Genomic DNA, 18,677 nt, shown 5'->3' on the forward strand with positions numbered 1-18,677 from the left:
AACAGACTACTTTCCAAACGGCCTGATGAGTTGGCTGTTAAGGATTCTTTGGCTCTCAGTGTTCAGTGTGCAGGTTCTGTGTCTAATATGGACCAACGCCTATTTGCTTGAACCCTCCAAGTTGAATCATTGGAGGCTGAAGTGATAAGTCTCAAACAGGAGATCAGAGGGCTCAAGCATGAGAATAAACACTTGCAAAGGCTCACACATGACTATACTACAAATATGAAGAGGAAGCTTGACCAGTTGCAGGAATCTGATGGTCAGATTTTACTTGATCATCAGAGGTTTGTGGGTTTGTTCCAAAGGCATTTATTGCCTTCGTCTTCTGGGGTTGTACCGCATAATGAAGATCCAAATGATCAACCTTCATGCCTCATTTTTCTGGGGTTGTGCCCAGTACTGAGGCTCCGAATGATCACCCTCTGGTGCCTTCTCTTTCTGGGGATCTGCTAACTACTGAGACTTCTCCTGAGCAACATTTGTGAAGGCTCCCTCTTGTTTGTTTATTTTGATTCATGTATATGTACATATTTGTAACTTATTGGAGATATCAATAAATAAACTTTGCTTCATTTCAACGTATTGTGTTAAATACACCAAGGCATCCTTCACTAAGTTCTTCGATTTTTTTTTTTTTTGTTGAAGCTTTGTGAGTGAAGCATGTAGGTTGAGAGAATGCTCCCTAAATTTCCCAAGTAAGGAAAACTTCTCCGTTGGAGACTTGAAAAATCCAAGTCACTGAGTGGTCATGAGACTTCCGAGTATCAAGGTGCAGTAGCATATGGTAGGAGTCCCCCAAGTCTCCGGTCGAGGGAGTTGACGAAAGAGGTGTCTTGCTAGTAGCCAAGTTTCCAAAGTAACAAAACTTCACCGTTTTCCTTTCTAAGTGGTAGCCCAAAACTCCTCCTTCATATATATTTGTTATGAAAGTTGTTAGGCCCAAAGAAGAGAAAGCCTAGGCCTTTTTTTTTTCCTTAAGTTTCCGAATTTTCAAATTTTTGAATTTCCGAAAAAATATATATATATATATATATATATATATTATATATATGTATGTATATTTAAGTTTTGTAGGTGAAGTTTTGTTGGGTACCATGAATTGATTTTGCTTCACACTATCTTGATCAAGAATGTGTAAAGCTTTTGGCATTTGTAGTTGAAGCTTTGGTGTTGAAGCTTTGTTGGTGAAGCTTTTGTATTGAAGCTTTGTAGGTGAAGCTTTGGAGTTAAAGCTTTGTATTGTGTTGAAGCTTTGTAGGTGAAGCTTTTGTGTTGAAACTTTGTAGGTGAAGCTTTGGAGTTGAAGCTTTTGTAGGTGAAGCTTTGGAGTTGAAGCTTTTGTAGGTGAAGCTTTTGTGTTGAAGCTTTGTAGGTGAAACTTTGGAGTTGAAGCTTTTGTAGGTGAAGCTTTGGAGTTGAAGCTTTTGTAGGTGAAGCTTTTGTGTTAAAGCTTTGTAGGTGAAGCTTTGGAGTTGAAGTTTTTGTAGGAGAAGCTTTGGAGTTGAAGCTTTGTAAGTGAAGCTTTGTAGGTGAAGCTTTTTTGTTGAAGCTTTGTAGGTGAAGCTTTTGTAGGTGAAACGTTTGTGTTGAAGCTTTGGTGTTGAAGTTTTGTAGGTGAAGCTTTGGAGTTGAAACTTTTGTAGGTGAAGCTTTAGTGTTGAAGCTTTGTAGGTGAAACTTTGAAGTTGAAGCTTTTGTAGGTAAAGCTTTGAAGTTGAAGCTTTGTAGGTGAAGCTTTTGTGTTGAAACTTTGTAGGTGAAGCTTTTGTTGGCACCATAAATTGATTTTGCTTCACACTATCTTGATCAAGAGTGTATGAAGTTTTTGAGGATTGTAGTTGCCCTCCATTGATGAAGCTTTCTTGACACCATAAATTGATTTTGCTTTACACTATCTTGATCAAGAGTGTGTGAAGCTTTTGAGATTTGAAGTTGCCATCCATTGATGAGGCTTTGTTGGCACCATAAATTGATTTTGCTTCACACTATCTTGATCAAAAATGTGTGAAGCTTTTGCGACTTGTAGTTACTCTCCATTGATGAAGCCTTGTCTACACCATAAATTGATTTTGCTTCACACTATCTTGATCAAGAGTGTGTGAAGCTTTTGAGAATTGTGGTTATCTTCCATTGATGAAGCTTTTGATTTCCACCATAAATTGGTTTTGCTTCACACTATCTTGATCAAGAGTGTGTGAAGCTTTTGAGAATTTATAGTGTTTGCATTATTACAGAGGATAAATGTCTGAAACAGATGCAAGAGGGCTGAGTAGCTTGATCTTCGTATACCATGCACTGAAGTTGTTGTTGGCTTGCAATAAGACTTTGTTGGTGACTATAACTTTTGTTGGGCTTAAGTGCTCCCCTAGTTGAGTTGTAAAGCTTGAAGGTTTTTGATTATTTGTGAATGCTAGGAGTTCACATGTACAAGTTGTACCACTCGTCTTCTAATTGGTAGAATGAATGATGAGTCGCTTTCATCACCTGGTTGGTGGTACGAAGGTGAGCTCCTTCATCACATTTCATCACCTGGTTGGTGGCACGAAGATAAATTCCTTCTTTACCTAGTTGGTGATAAAAGTGGCAAGTTTCCAAACAATATTAGAGTACGGGTTGTACATTTCATCACCTGGTTAGTGGCACAAATGTGAGTTCCTTCTTCACCTGGTTGGTGATAAGAGTGGCAAGTTGCCAAATAATATTAGAGTACGGATTGTACATTTCATCACCTGGTTGGTTGTTGGTAAGAATAAGGGCAAGGTGTCGAGGCACAATATAGCAAGTGTCGAATGACGCAAAGTATGTTGAACCCTTTCGAAGCACGGTTGGCTTATGTATGAATGTGTTGGAATGTATGATTAAACAAATATACTATGTAGTTGTTCATTTATTTGTATAGTCTTGTTGGCATATACTTAGACTTTGTTTCATGTTGGAAGCATTCACGTTGAAGCTTTGAACCTGAGTGTTTCATTGCTAGGAATGTAATAGGATTAGGACCGAGTTGTCTAAATCACGTCTTTATTGAATTCATGCCAAATGGTCTTCATTACATAGGATGCCGAACGGCTAAAGCTTAACACTTGTACAATGTGAGCTTACTTGTAATAGTACTTCAAGTGATCAGCGTTCCATGGATGGCTAAGGGTTTTGCCATTGGAGCTTCTAAGCTTGTATGAGCCAGGGCGACTGATACCAACAACTTCAAACAGTCCATCCCAGTTTAGACTAAGTGTTCCTTCACTCGGGACTCAGTCGCAGAGTAATATTTTTTTCAATACCCAGTCCCACACTTTGAAAGAACAAGGTTTGACCTTTGAGTCATAGTAGTGCGCTGCTTGTAGGCGACATTCCTCAAGTGAGCCTGGATGTTTTTTGAAGTTACCGATTCCTTCATGTCAATGATTGTTTGGATCTTCTCAGGATTAGCTTCAATGCCTCGTTGGCTAATCATGAAGCCCAAGAATTTGTCATAGCCTAATCTGAAGGCACATTTATTGGGGTTCAACCTCATTCGATACCTCTTCAGAATGGTGAAAGTTTCAGATAAGTTGGTGATATGTTGGTCAGCATGTTTGCTCTTGACTAGCATATCATCAATGTAAACTTCCATGCTCTTCCCAATCTGTTCAGCGAATATTAAATTGACTAGTCTCTGATAAGTCGCCCCTGCATTCTTTAGGCCGAAGGGCATGACTTTATAGTAATATAGTCCCCTGTCAGTAGTGAAGGTTGTATGTTCTTGGTTCGGAGGATTCATGAGGATTTGGTTGTATCCTGAGTAAGTATCCATGAAGCTCAGGGGTTCACACCCTGGTGTAGAGTCTATAAGTCTGTCAATGAGAGGAAGAGGAAAGCTATCCTTCGGGCATCCTTTGTTTAGGTCGGTGTAGTCGACACACATTCTCCACAAGACCTTTTGGAGCAAGAGACTTTCTTTGGTCGGATTTTTCTTAACAAGGACCATATTTGCTACCCATGTTGGGTAATTGACTTCGCAGACGAAACCTATGCCTTTGAGTTTTTCAACTTCTACCTTCATTGCTTCGTATCGTTCAGCGTCATAAGATCTTTGCTTCTGTCTCACCGGCTTGGTCTTGGGGTCAATACTCAAGCGATGACAGATGATATCGGGAGAGATGCTTGACATGTCCTAGTATGACTAAGCGAAGACCTCAATGTTCTCTTGCAAAAAGAGATCAATGTCAATCGAATGGGTGTTGACAAGGTGGTGCCAATCTTCACCATGCGATCTGGATAATCTTTTGAGATAGAAACATTCTCCAACTCTTCAGTGGGTTGTGCTTGCTGGGTGAAAGAGTCGTCTCGAGGATCATCGGGTTGACGTTTGCCATAGTGAATAGTAACAGTGAGTGGTAACGTTGATCCTTTACCCTTATATGTCATAGCAATGCAGTGGGAGCTGCAAGATTCACGTGTTTTAACTTTGTCACAGCAATTTGAAAAAAGTGGTATGTGGTATCTGGAAAGCTGATGTTGCGTGTGAAGATTGCAGACAAATTTTATCCAAGGAAATCTTGCTCTCGAAGTTCAGAGAGTGGTGTCTCTTTTGTTTTCGAACAAGCAATCCTATTGGGGATCTGGCTCTCGAGATTCAGAAAGCGTTGCCTTTTCGATTTTTGAACAAGCAATCCTATTGGGGATCTGGCTCTCGAGATTTAGAGAGTGGTGCCTCTTCGATTTTTAAGAAAGTAATCCTGTTGTGAGTGTGGCTTTCGAGATTCGAATAGCGGTGCCTCTTTGATTTTTAAAAAAGTAATCTTGGTGAGAGTCTAGCTCTCGAGATTTGGAGAGCGGTGCCTCTTCAATTTTTGAGAAAGCAATCCTAGTGGGAGTCTGACTCTCGGATGTGAGTAAAGATTGGGCATTTTTGCCAGTCTGCCTTGCCACGGAGCACGGAGGTTGACACACATATGGACTTTCCAGTTATCAAGCAGTGGTGATGTTCCTTTACCCTTATGGGTAATAGTAGGGTAGCCTGGACCTTCAAATTTTAAGTGTCTAAACTTTGTCAGAGATCTTTGGCAAAGTTATCTATGATACCCGAGGAGCTGATGTTATGTGTAGGGATTGTTAACATATTTTATTCAGGAAAATCTGCTTCTCGAAATCCGGAGAGTAATGCCTCTTCGATTTTTGAACAAACGGCCCTGTTGCCTTTTCTTTTATAGGGGCACCAATTGTGTGCAAGAAGTACGTTCAGAGAGTAATTGCTTATAGGAATTTTCCCCTTATTTTTATACTTTAGAGATTTATTGGACCTCATTTCTCCTTCATCATTTCTGAAAATGTCTGGCCCATCCAACCGTCGTTTTAACTTAAACTTTGGTGAAGAGGGCGATATGCCTCCTCACGACAACATATGGCGCTCATCCTTCTTATCCCCTATTGGTCCTCTTACCGTTGGGGACTCTGTGATGAAAAATAATATGACCGCTATGGTGGTGGCCAGGAACCTTCTCATTTCCAAAGATAACAGACTACTTTCCAAACGGTCTGATGAGTTAGCTGTTAAGGATTCTTTGGCTCTCAGTGTTCAGTGTGCAGGTTTTGTGTCTAATATGGCCCAACGCCTATTTGCTCGAGCCTGCCAAGTTGAATCATTGGTGGCTGAAGTGATAAGTCTTAAATAGGAGATCAAAGGGGAATGTGTCGAGGCATTTCATCACCTGGTTGGTCTCACGAAGGTGAGTTCCTTCATCACCTAGTTGGTAAGAATAAGGGGAATGTGTCGAGGCACATTGTAGCAAGTGTTGAATGACACAAAGTATGTTGAACCCTTTTGAAGCACAGTTGGCTTATGTATGGATGTGTTGAAATGTATGATGTTTATGTATGAATGTGTTGGAATGTATGATGTTTATGTATGAATGTGTTGGAATGTATGATATTTATGTTAACTGACATGAGTGATGCTTATGAATGTTTTGCTATGTATGAAGGGATCCATGTTTTCGATATGTGAATCATGTTGGGTGTAACACTTAGTATCACATACTTTGTGTCAAAGTACGCATGTTGAAGCTCTGAGTTAGAGTATAGAGGTAGGTCAACGTAGACTAAGTGTTCCAGTGCTAGCAATGCAAAAGATTCAGAATAAGCTGTCTGAATTCCCTATTCTTTAAATATTTGCAGAATGGTTTGTGTGACAAAAGATCTCAAGCGGTTGAGAGTCAAAACATTTGTAATGTGTATTCCTTCTTATAATAGCATTTCCTTCAGTACCTAGTCCTCCACTTTGAAAGAGTGAGGTTTGGCCCCATAGTCATAATAATCGACAGTATGTTCACCCCTAGTTGTCTTGATACGAACTTTTATCCCTCTTATTGTAATAGGCTTGCTGAGAGTAAAAATCTTTCCTTTTACCAAGAGACAAATACATTTGGTGACTTAGCGAGTAGTTAAAGAACGCAACGGGTGTCTAAATGGCAAAGATCTCCTCACTTAGTAGAACTTGACTTCCACTCCCCACTTGTTGATAGGGGTTAACCATATGAGGGTTCCCTTGGTATGTCATTGCTTCGGCGGAGGCATGGTTGTAAGCCTGTACCATCACCTCAGAGTAAATTTCCAAGTGTTGGCATTGATCATGTACTTGAAGAAACAATCACGTAGGCCTGCCGTGAAGACTTTGAGGGCGGTCTTGTCATTTGCCTCAGAGCAGTGAGAATACTCATGGGTGAAGCGACCAGCATACTCTCGTAGTGACTCGTCCGACTTCTGGCAAATAATGTACAAGTCATCTGCAGAATGTAAGCGATCGGTCTAGAAGATGTGTTAAGAGACAAACAGTTTCCTTAGTTCCTCAAATGAGTCTACTGTCTCGGGTGTAAGACGACAATATCAGTTTAGAGCTTCGTCAGAGAGGGTGGAATGGAAGAGAAGACATCGCTCTTCGTCGGTGTGCATCCGATATGCTATGATGGACTTAAAGAGGTTAAGGTGTTCAATCGGGTCCTCCCTTCCAATACAGAGTTGTAAACCAAGCTTTTGTTTTGTCTTCACGTGAAGGGGGTGTCGAGGATCCTCCTTGTGAGAGGGCCAGGCCTGGGTTGGTTCCAGTCAGGTATTTTGGCCTAACGTTCAGCCTTCAACTTGTTTACTTCCTCAAATAGCTGTATGACAAGGGGGTCTTGAGTGGAGTCATGTACCATTAGAATTTTTTTTCTGTAAGTCTCCATTGCCTCTTGAAAGTAGGAAAATTTAAGCAAGAGCGTGTGGTTTTTCCTTAGACTCACCGTTCTGACTTCCAAGGTATGTGTGTCGGAACATCTCTGAGTCCCCTATACCTTCGTGTTTCTCGAGGACTTGTTGTCCCTTCCCCAAATTGGTAGCCGGCCTAGGCCGTGGTAGGGGATCGAGTCTCTCAGAAACCCTTAGGTCATTTATCTTTGAGCTTATGTGGATGGAGTTCTCTCGACATTGCTTCAAGAAGTTCTGATAGTCGTGATAAACAACTTTCGATCCTTCCGTCCCTTCCGCAAGGAAGTGTCTTCCTCCACTTCTCCTGCTTCGAGTTGAAGCAACTGGATTGAGAGAAATCTTCCTCTAATCTCCTGCTTCGGGTTGAAGCAACTAGACTGAAAGACTCGATCCCTTCCCACGACCCAACCTAGCTGCCAATCTACGGAATGAACGATAGGTCCCAGATGAACATGAAGGTACAGGGGACTCAGATGTATTCTGACAAACCCACCCTAGAAGTCAGTACGGCAAGTCCAAGGAAAAACCACACGCTCTTGCTCAAACTTTCCTACTTCCAAGAGGTGATGGAGACTTACGGAAGACAATTCCAGTGGTACATGACTTCATTCAAGACCCCCTTGTCTTACATCTCCTTGAGGAAGTAAACAAGTTGAAGGTTGAACGTCAGGCTGAGATACCTGACTGGAACCAACCCAGGCCTGGCCCTCTAACAAGGAGGATCATCGACACCCCCTTTAAGCGAAAACGAAACAAAAGCTTGGTTTATAACTCTATATTAGAAGAGAGGACCCGATTGAACACCTTAACCTCTTTGAGTCCACCATGGCATATCGAATGTACATCGACGAAGAGCGATGTCTTCTCTTCCATTCCACCCTCTCTAGCGGAGCTCTAAACTGGTATGGTCGTCTTCCACCCGAGACAGTAAACTCATTTGAGGAATTAAGGAAACTGTTTGTCTCTCAACACATCTTCCAAACCGATCGCTGACATTCTGTAGATAACTTGTACACTATTCGTCAGAAGTCGGACGAGTCACTACGAGAATATGCCAGTCACTTCAGCCAAGAGTATTCTCGTTGTGCTGAGGCAGATGACAAAACGCCCTCAAAGCCTTCACGGCAGGCCTACGTGATTATTTCTTCAAGTACATGATTAATGCCAACACTTGGAAGACTTACTCTGAGGTGATGGCACATGTTTACAACCATGCCTCCGCCAAAGTAATGACATACCAAGGGAACCCCCATATGGTTAACCCCTATCAAAAAGTGGGAAGTGGAAGTCAAGTTCTACCAAGTGAGAAAATCTTGCCCATTCAGAAACCCATTGCATCATCTCCTGCCTCATTTTGCTACTCGCTAAGTCACCAAACGTATTTGTCTCTTGGCAAGAGGAAGGATTTTTACTCTCAGCAAGCCCATTACAACAAGAGGAATCAAATTTCGTATCAAGACAACCAGGGGTGAACGTACCGTCGACTATTATGACTAGAGGGCCAAGCCTCACTCATTCAAAGTGGAGAACTAGGTACTGAAGGAAATACTATTATAAGAAGGCATACACATTACAAATATTTTGACCCTCAACCGCTTGAGATCTTTTGTCACACAAGCCATTAGGCAAATATTTAAAGTAGAGGAAATTTAGACAACTTCTTTTGAGTCTTTTGCATTCCTAGCAGTGGAACACTTGGTCTACGTTGACCTACCTCTATACTCTAACTCAGAGTTTCAACATGCATACTTTGACACAAAGTATGTGATACTAAGTGTTACAACCAACATGGTTCACATATTGAAAGCATGGATCCCTTCATGCATAACAAAACATTCATAAGCATCACTCATGTCAATCAACATAAACATCATACATTCCAACACATTCATACATAAACATCATACATAAACAACATACATTCTAACACATTTATACATAAACATCATACATTCCAACACATCCATACATAAGCCAACTGTGCTTCGAAAGGGTTCAACACACTTTGTGTCATTCGACACTTGTTACAATGTGCCTCGACATCTTGCCCTTATTCTCACCAACTAGGTGATGAAGGAACTCACCTTCGTGCCACCAACCAGGTGATGAAATGTACAACCCGTACTCTCATTCATGCTACCAACCAGGTGATGAAATGTACAACCCGTACTCTAATATTATTTGGCAACTTGCCACTCTTATCACCAACCAGGTAAAGAAGGAACTTACCTTCGTGCCACCAACCAGGTGATGAAATGTACAACCCGTACTCTAATATTATTTGGCAACTTGCCGCTCTTATCACCAACCAGGTGAAGAAGGAACTCATCTTCATGCCACCAACTAGGTGATAAAATGTACAACCCGTACTCTCCATCATGCCACCAACCAGGTGATGAAATGTACAACCCGTACTCTAATATTATTTGGCAACTTGTCATCTTCATGCCACCAACCAGGTGATGAAATGTATAACCCGTACTCTTCTTCATGCCACCAACCAGGTGATGAAATGTGAAGAATGAACTCATCTTCGTGCCACCAACCAGGTGATGAAATGTGATGAAAAGTGATGAAGGAACTCACATTCGTACCACCAACCAAGTGATGAAAGCAACTCACCATTCATTCCACCAACCAGAAGACGAGTGGTACAACTTGTACATGTGAACTCCTAGCAATCACAAATAATCAAAAACCCTCAAGCTTTACAACTCAACTAGGGGAGCACATATGCCTAACAAGAGTTATAGTCACCAACAAAGTCTTATTGCAAGCCAACAACAGCTTCAGTGCATGGTATACGAAGATCAAGCTCTTCAGCCCTCTTACATCTGCTTCATACATTTCTCTTCTATAACAATGCAAACACTACAACTCGTAGAAAGCTTCACACACTCTTGATCAAGACTGTTCGAAGCAAATTCAATTTATATGGTTCATCTAAACCTTCGACTACTTCAAGGTGTGTCTTGCATCACAATCTCTTGCTCAACAGTATGGAAGCAAAGTTTGTATATGTTGTTTCTCTCATATTTTCAAATTTCTAGTTTCCCCAAAAAAAAAAATGGGGAAATTCAACAAAACTTCATCAATGGAGGACAACTACAAATTCTCACAAGCTTCACACATTCTTAATCAAGATAGTGTGAAGCAAAACCAATTTATGGTGGAAATCAAAAGCTTCATCAATGGAGGGCAACTACAATTCTCAAAAGCTTCACACACTTTTGATTAAGATAGTGTGAAGCAAAATCAATTCATGGTACCCACAAAGCTACAACCTCAAAGCTTCAACTACAAAGCCTCACCACAAAAACTTCACCAACAAAAGCTTCAACAAATGGAAGGCAACTACAATTCTCAAAAGCTTCACACACTCTTGATCAAGATAGTGTGAAGCAAAATCAATTCATGGTATCCAACAAAGCTTCAACCTCAAAGCTTCACCTACAAAGCTTCACCACAAAAGCTTCATCAACAAAAACTACAACAAATGGAGGGCAACCACAATTCTCAAAAGCTTCACACATTCTTGATCAAGATAGTATGAAGCAAAATCAATTTATGGTGTCAACAAAGCTTCACCTACAAAGCTTCAACATCAAAGCTTTATCTACAAAACTTCAACTCAAAAGCTTCACCTACAAAAGCTTTAACACCAAAGCTTCATTTGCAAAAGCTTCACCTACAAAAGCTTCAACTCCAAAGCTTCACCTACAAAAGCTTCAACTCCAAAGTTTCACCTACAAAAGCTTCAACTCCAAAGCTTTACCTACAAACCTCCAACACAAAAGCTTCACCTACAAAGCTTCAACTACAAATGCCAAAAGCTTCACACACTCTTGATCAAGATAGTGTGAAGCAAAATCAATTCATGGTACCCAACAAAGCTTCAACCTCAAAGCTTCACCTATAAAGCTTCAACACCAAAGCTTCACCTACAAAGCTTTAAAAAAAAAAATATATATATATATATATATATATATATATATATATATATATTCAAAATTTGGAAAATTCAAAAATTCGAAGAAAAAAAAAAGGCCTAGGCCTCTTCTTCTTTGGGCCTAACAACTTTCATAACAAATATATATGAATGAGGAGTTTTGGGCTACCACTTAGAAAGGAAAATGGCGAAGTTTTGTTACTTTAGAAATTTGGCTATTAGCAAGACACCTCATTCGTCAACTCCCTCGACCAGAGACTTGGGAGACTCCTACCATATGATACTACACCTTGGTACTTGGAAGGTTCACGACTACTCAGTGACTTGGATCTTTCAAGTCTCTAACCGAGAAGTTTTCCTCACTAGGGAAATTAAGGGAGCACCACCTCAACCTATATGCTTTACTCATAAAGTTTCAACATACAAGCTTCAACAAAAGAAAAAATTCAAAAAACTTAGTGAATAAGGCTTTGGTGTATTTAACATAATACGTTGAAATGAAGCAAAGCTTATTTATTGATATCCCCGATAAGTTACAAATATGTACATATACATGAATCAAAATAAACAAACAAGAGGGAGCCTTCACAAAGGTTGCTCAGGAGAAGTCTCAGCAGTCGGCAGAGCCCCAGAAAGAGAAGGCACCAGAGGGTGATCATTAGGAGCCTCAGTACTGGGCAGAACACTAGAAGGATGAGGCACCGGAGGTTGATCATTTGGAGCTTCATTACGTGGTACAGCCCCAGAAGGCGAAGGCAATAAATGCCTTTGGAACAAACCCACAAACCTCTTATGATCAAGTAAAATCTGACCATCAAATTCCAACAGCTGGTCAAGCTTTCTCTTCATGTTTGTAGCATAGTCATGTGCGAGTCTGTGCAACTATTTATTCTCATGCTTGATCCCTCTAATCTCTTGTTTGAGACTTATCACTTCAGCCGCTAATGATTCAACTTGGCGGGTTCGAGCAGATAGGCGTTAGGCCATATTAGACACAGAACCTGCACACTAAACACTGAGAACCAAAGAATCCTTAACAGCCAACTCATCGAACCATTTGGAAAGTAGTCTGTTATCTTTGGGAGTAAGAAGGTTCATGGCCACCACCGTAGCGGTCATATCATTCTTCATCACAGAGTCCCCAACGGTAAGAGGACCAGTAGGGGATAAGAAAGATGGGCGCCATATGTTGTCTTGAGGAGGCATGGCTGCCTCTTCACTAAAGTTTAAGTCAAAACGACGGTCGAATGGGCCAAACATTTTCAGAAATGATGAAGGAGAAATGAGGTCCAATAAATCTCTGAAGTACAAAAATAAGGGGAAAATTCCTACAAGCAATAACTCTCTGAACGTACTTCTTGCACACAATTGATGCCCCTATAAAAGAAAGGGCAGCATGGCTATTTGTTCAAAAATCGAAGAGGCACCACTTTCAGGATTTCGAGAAGCAGATTTTCCTGAGTAAAATATGTCGATAATCCTCACAAGCAACATTAGTTCCTCGAGTACCACAGATAACTTTTCCAAAGATCTCTGACAAAATTTAGACACATAAATTTTGAAGGTCCAGCTATCCTACCATTACCCGGAAGGGTAAATGAACAGCACCACTGCTTGATAACTGGAAAGTCCCTATGTGTGTCAACCTCCGTGCTCCGTGGCAAGGCAGACTGGCAAAAATAACCAACCTTTACTCATATTGAGAAAACACTCTCAACAGGTTTACTTGCTCAAAAATCTAAGAGGCACCGCTCTTCAAATCTCGAGAGCCAAACTCCCACCAGGATTGCTTTCTCAAAAATTGAAGAGGCACCGCGCCAGACTCCCACCATGATTGCTTTCTCAAAAATTGAAGAGGCACCCTCTCCGAATCTCGAGAGCCAGACTCCCACCAGCATTGCTTTCTCAAAAATCGAAAAGGCACCGCTCTCCGAATAGAGAGCCAGACTCACAACAGGATTGCTTTCTCAAAAATTTAAGAGGCACCGCTCTCTAAATCTCGAGAGCCAAATCCCTAATAAGATTGTTTGTTCAAAAATCAAAGAGGCAACACTCTTCGAATCTCGAAAGCCAGATCCCCAACATGATTGCTTATTCGAAAACCGAAGAAGCACCACTCTCCGAACTTCGAGAGCCAGATTTCCTTGGATAAAATTTGCCTGCAATCTTCACACGCAACATCAGCTTTCCAGATACTATAGACCACTTTTTCAAAGTGCTCTAACAAAGTTAAAACACGTGAATCTTGCAGCACCCATTACATTACTATGACCGAGAAGGGTAAAGGAACAACGTTACTACTCGCTGTTGGGACAATTCCTATATATGTCGACCTTCATCATCCATAGCCAAGCAGACCTGCAAATAAAAAAAATGCTCAACTTTTCTTCACATCCGAAAGGGCACTCTCAGTAGAGCCTCTCGAAATACTCAGTTTCCTTTCTCCCCGATAATACCTCTGCAAACAAGCCACACCAAAGCAAGAGTATCTCATATCATCAGGGTTAAAAGCAAAAGTATCCCATATCATGCTTTTTCCCTGTCTTTTCCTTTGCCCTTGCTCTTACCTGCAAGATAATGAGAAAGAAAACAACCAGTCAGAACCTGAAATCAAACTTTCGATCTGGAACTGATTGCCCAGAACCTTTGCCTGGTTGCTCACCTAGCATTGCTCTCAAGTACTCATCTTCAACTGTTGTCAAGGTCGTAAATTCTTTCGGAAAATACTTCAGAACAGTTGATACAATATTGGCTCTTTACACTGAAGTTGCCAAACATAAATGATTCGCTGAGAATTAGTACTCTGAATGACCATTCAAATGTAAAGGTTGTGCACCACTTCTGCGATGCAAAAGATTAAAGCAGAAGGTTCAACGATGAGCTGGAACAGATCACTATAGCACGACACCCTCCCTACATAACCACTTAATCCAGACGAATGAGTCTAAGTCAAATCCAAGCTCGACATCGTTACCCTATCTGAATAGCTCGAAAAGCTTCAACAACCTTTCACTGACTCCTTCACCAAAGAGCAAAGTCTCACCATGCCACATCCACTACTTTGTCAACAGCAAAAGTATCCCATATCATTAAGGTCGAATGTACTCTAGATTTAATGGACTTGTTTTGACCCTCAAATTCTTGAGTTAGCCTTATACTTTAGAGGAAACCAGAAAACCCTACAGCCTAGTTCAAGAATAAGTCTGTGGAAAGTTACTTCTTCAAAAGCAAAAGTATCTCATATCATTTCTTCTCATTTTTCTTCTCTTTATCCTTCTTGCTGCCTACAAGATAGGGAGAATGAGAACAATCAGCCGGAACGCGAAATTAAACTTCAGATCTGGGACTGATTGCTTGGAACTTTGATTGCTTATCTTGTCTGTCACCTCTTTAGGCAAATCTCCTAACTCGGCGACTTGGAGGACTGCTACTACATGGTTTGTATCTCGCTTGACCAAGCCTGAAACTACAAGTAAGCTTCAAGTGAAATTGATACATTACCTTGTGCATCTCTACCGGTTAAAAATACCACCCCTGTATGGAGGAAAAGTACTTCCAGAGAAGATGTCACATCTACATATGAGATAGAAAAGGCAAGTGAAAACGATACCACATTTCGGTACTTAGAAGTTTCGTGATTACTCAGCGGCTTGGATCTTGCAAGTCCCTAACCTAGGAGCTTCCCTCACTCGGGAACTTAGGGGAGCACTGTTTGTACCATACTTGACCCATCCCAAAACTACCGAGCACTGGTTAATGTTATACCGTCAAGGACCTAGAAGAATTTCCCTCCAACCAGAAGGCCAATCATAGCACGACACGTACCAACATCAGAAGCCAATCATAGCACGACACGTGTCAACATCAGAAGCCAATCATAACACGACATGTGTCAATGTCAGAACAAATCTAGAAACTCTCTTCTATAAAAGGATATCATTCTCCCACAATATTTCCGAATGTCATTTATACTAAATCATTCACTAATACTTACTAAATGAGAGTTTGAACCTATGTACCCTTCATAATTAATGAGAACTTCTCTACTCCATAGACGTAGCCAATCTGGGTGAACCACGTACATCTTGTGTTTGCTTCCCTGTCTCTATCCATTTACATACTTATCCACACTAGTGACCGGAGCAATCTAGCGAAGGTCACAAACTTGACACTTTCTGTTGTAATAAGTTACAAATATGTACATATACATGAATCAAAATAAACAAACAAGATGGAGCCTTCACAAAAGGTTGCTCAGGAGAAGTCTCAGTAGTCGGCAAAGCCCCAGAAAGAGGAGGCACCGGAAGGTGATCATTCGGAGTCTCAGTACGGGGCAAAACCCCAAAAGGAGGAGACACTGAAGGTTGATCATTTGGAGCTTTATTAAACGGTACAACCCCAGAAGACGAAGGCAATAAATGCCTTTAGAACAAACTCACAAACCTCTTATGATCAAGTAAAATCTGACCATCAGATTTCTACAGCTGGTCGAGCTTCCTTTTCATGTTTGTAGCATAGTCATGCGCAAGCATGTGCAACTGTTTATTCTCATGCTTGAGCCCTCTGATCTCCTGTTTGAGACTTATCACTTCAATCGCCAATGATTCAACTTTGCAGGTTCGAACAAATAGGCGTTGGGCCATATTAAACACAAAACCTATACACTGAACACTGAGAGTCAGAGAATCCTTAACAACCAACTCAGCAGACCATTTGGAAAGTAGTTTGTTATCTTTAGGAGTGAGAAGGTTCATGGCCACCAACGCAGCGGTCATATCATTCTTCATCACAAAGTCCCCAATGGTAAGAGCACCAGTAAGGGATAAGAATGATAGGCGTCATATGTTGTCTTGGGGAGGCATGGCTGTCTCTTCACCAAAGTTCAAGTCAAAACGACAGTCGAATGGGCTAGACATTTTCAGAAATGATGAAGGATAAATGAGGTCCAATAAATCTCTGAAGTACAAAAATAAAGGAAAAATTCCTACAAGCAATAACTCTCTTAACGTACTTCTTGCACACAAAATGTGCCCCTATAAAAGAAAGGGCAGCAATGCCGTTTGTTCAAAAATTGAAGAGGCACCACTCTCCGGATTTCGAAAAGCGGATTTTCCTGAGTAAAATCTGTCGACAATCTCCACACGCAACGTCAACTCCTCGGGTACCCCAGATAACTTTGCCAAAGATCTCTGACAAAGTTTAGACACATAAAATTTGAAGGTCTAGCTACCCTACTATTACACACAAGGGTAAAGGAACAGCACCACTGCTTCATAACTGGAACGTCCTTATGTGTGTCAACCTCTGTGCTCCGTGGCAAGGCAGATTGGCAAAAATGTCCAACCTTTACTCACATCCGAGAAAACACTCCTAACAAGATTGCTTGTTCAAAAAATCGAAGCGGCACCGCTCTCCGAATCTCAAGAGCCAGATCCCCCAACAGGATTACTTGCTCAAAAATCGAAGAGGCACCACTCTTTGAATCTCGAGAGCCAGACTTCCAACAGGATTGCTTTCTCGAAAATCGAAGAGGTACCACTCTCCGAATCTCGAAAGCCAGACTCCCAATAGGATTGCTTGTTCAAAAATCAAAGAGGCAACGCTCTCCGAATTTCGAGAGTCAGATCTTTAACATGTCTTTTTTCCTGAAAACCAAAGAGGCACCACTCTCCGAGCTTTGAGAGCCAGATTTCCTTAGATAAAGCTTGTCTGTAATCTTCACACTCAACATCAGCTCTCCGGACAGCATGGACCACTTTTTCAAAGTGCTCTAACAAAGTTAAAACACGTGAGGCTGGCAGCTCCCACTACATTGCCATGACCAAGAAGGGTAAAGGAATAGCATTACTACTTGTTAGGGAAACTCCTATATATGGCGACCTTCATCCTCCACGGACAGGCAGACCTGCAAAAATGTTTAACCCTTCCTCATATCTAAGAGGGCACTCACAACGAAGCCTCTCGAAATGCTCAGCTTTCTTTCCCCCGATAATACCTCTGTAAACAAGCCACACCAGAGTAAGAGTATCTCATATCATCAGGGTTAAAAGTAAGAGTATCCCATATCATGCTTTTTCCCTATCTTTTCCTTCGCCCTTGTTCTTACCTACAAAACAAGGAGAAAGAGAGCAACCAGTCAGCACTTAGAATCAAGCTTCCAGTCAGGAACTGACTGCCTGGAACCCCTTGCCTAATTACTTACCTGGCATTGCTCTCGAGTACTCATCTTCAACATCTTGTGCTTCCAGAGAAGATACCACATCTGCTTGAGGAAAAGATAGGGCAAGTGAGAATAATACAAGGAAGCATGTGGAGACAAGCGCAACAGAACACGTGTTGATTTATCTATTGTTTTGTCAACAGTAAAAGTATCTCATATCATCAAGGTCGAACGCATTTTTTATTTGATGGACTTGTTTTGACCCTCAAATTCTTAAGTCAGCCTTATACTCTGGAGGAAACCAGAAAACCCTCCAACCCAGTTCAAGAATAAGCCTGTGGAAAGTTAGTTCCTTCAAAAGCAAAAGTATATCATATCATCTCTTCTCCATGTCATTTTCTTTGTCCTTGTTGATTTCTACAGAACAAGGAGAATGAGAACAATCAACCGGAACACAAGATCAAACTTTCGATCTGAGAATGACTGCTTGGAACTCTAATTGCTTACTTTGTCTGTCACCTCTTTCGGCAGATCTCCTCGCTCAAAGACTTGGGGGACTCCTACTATAGGGTTTGTATAGCGTTTGACCAAGCCCGAAACTACAAGTAAGCTTCAAGTGAAATTGATACATTACCTTGTGCATCTCCATCGATTAAAGATACCATCCCTAGATGGAGGAAAAGTACTTCCAGAAAAGATGTCATATCTACCTATGAGACAGATAAGGCAAGTGAAAACGATACCATATTTCGGTACTTAGAAGTTTCGTGATTACTCAGCGGCTTGGATCTTGCAAGTCCCCAACCTAGGAGCTTCCCTCACTCGGGAACTTAAGGAGCACTGTTTGTATCATACTTGACCAATCTCAAAACTACCGAGCATCGGTCAACATTATACCGTCAAGAACCCAGAAGAGTTTCCCTTCAACCAAAAGGCCAATCACAGTGCGACACATGTCGACATCAGAAGCCAATCATAGCGCGACACGTGTCAACATCAGAAGTCAATCACAACACGACACGTGTCAATGTCAGAACAAAGCTAGAAACTCTCTTCTATAAAAGGAGATCATTCTCCCACAATATTTCCTAATATCATTTGTGCTAAATCGTTCACTAGTACTCACTAAACGAGAGCTTGAACCTATGTACTTGTGTAAACCCTTCATAATTAATGAGAACTCCTCGACTCTGTGGACGAACCAATCTGGGTGAACCACATACATCTTGTGTTTGCTTCCCTGTCTCTATCCATTTACATACTTATCCACACTAGTGACCGGAGCAATCTAGCGAAGGTCACAAACTTGACACTTTCTGTTGTACCAAAATCCTCACTGAT

This window comes from Malus sylvestris, chromosome 9 (assembly GCF_916048215.2).
Source record: "Malus sylvestris chromosome 9, drMalSylv7.2, whole genome shotgun sequence".
NCBI classification, from domain to species: domain Eukaryota; kingdom Viridiplantae; phylum Streptophyta; class Magnoliopsida; order Rosales; family Rosaceae; genus Malus; species Malus sylvestris.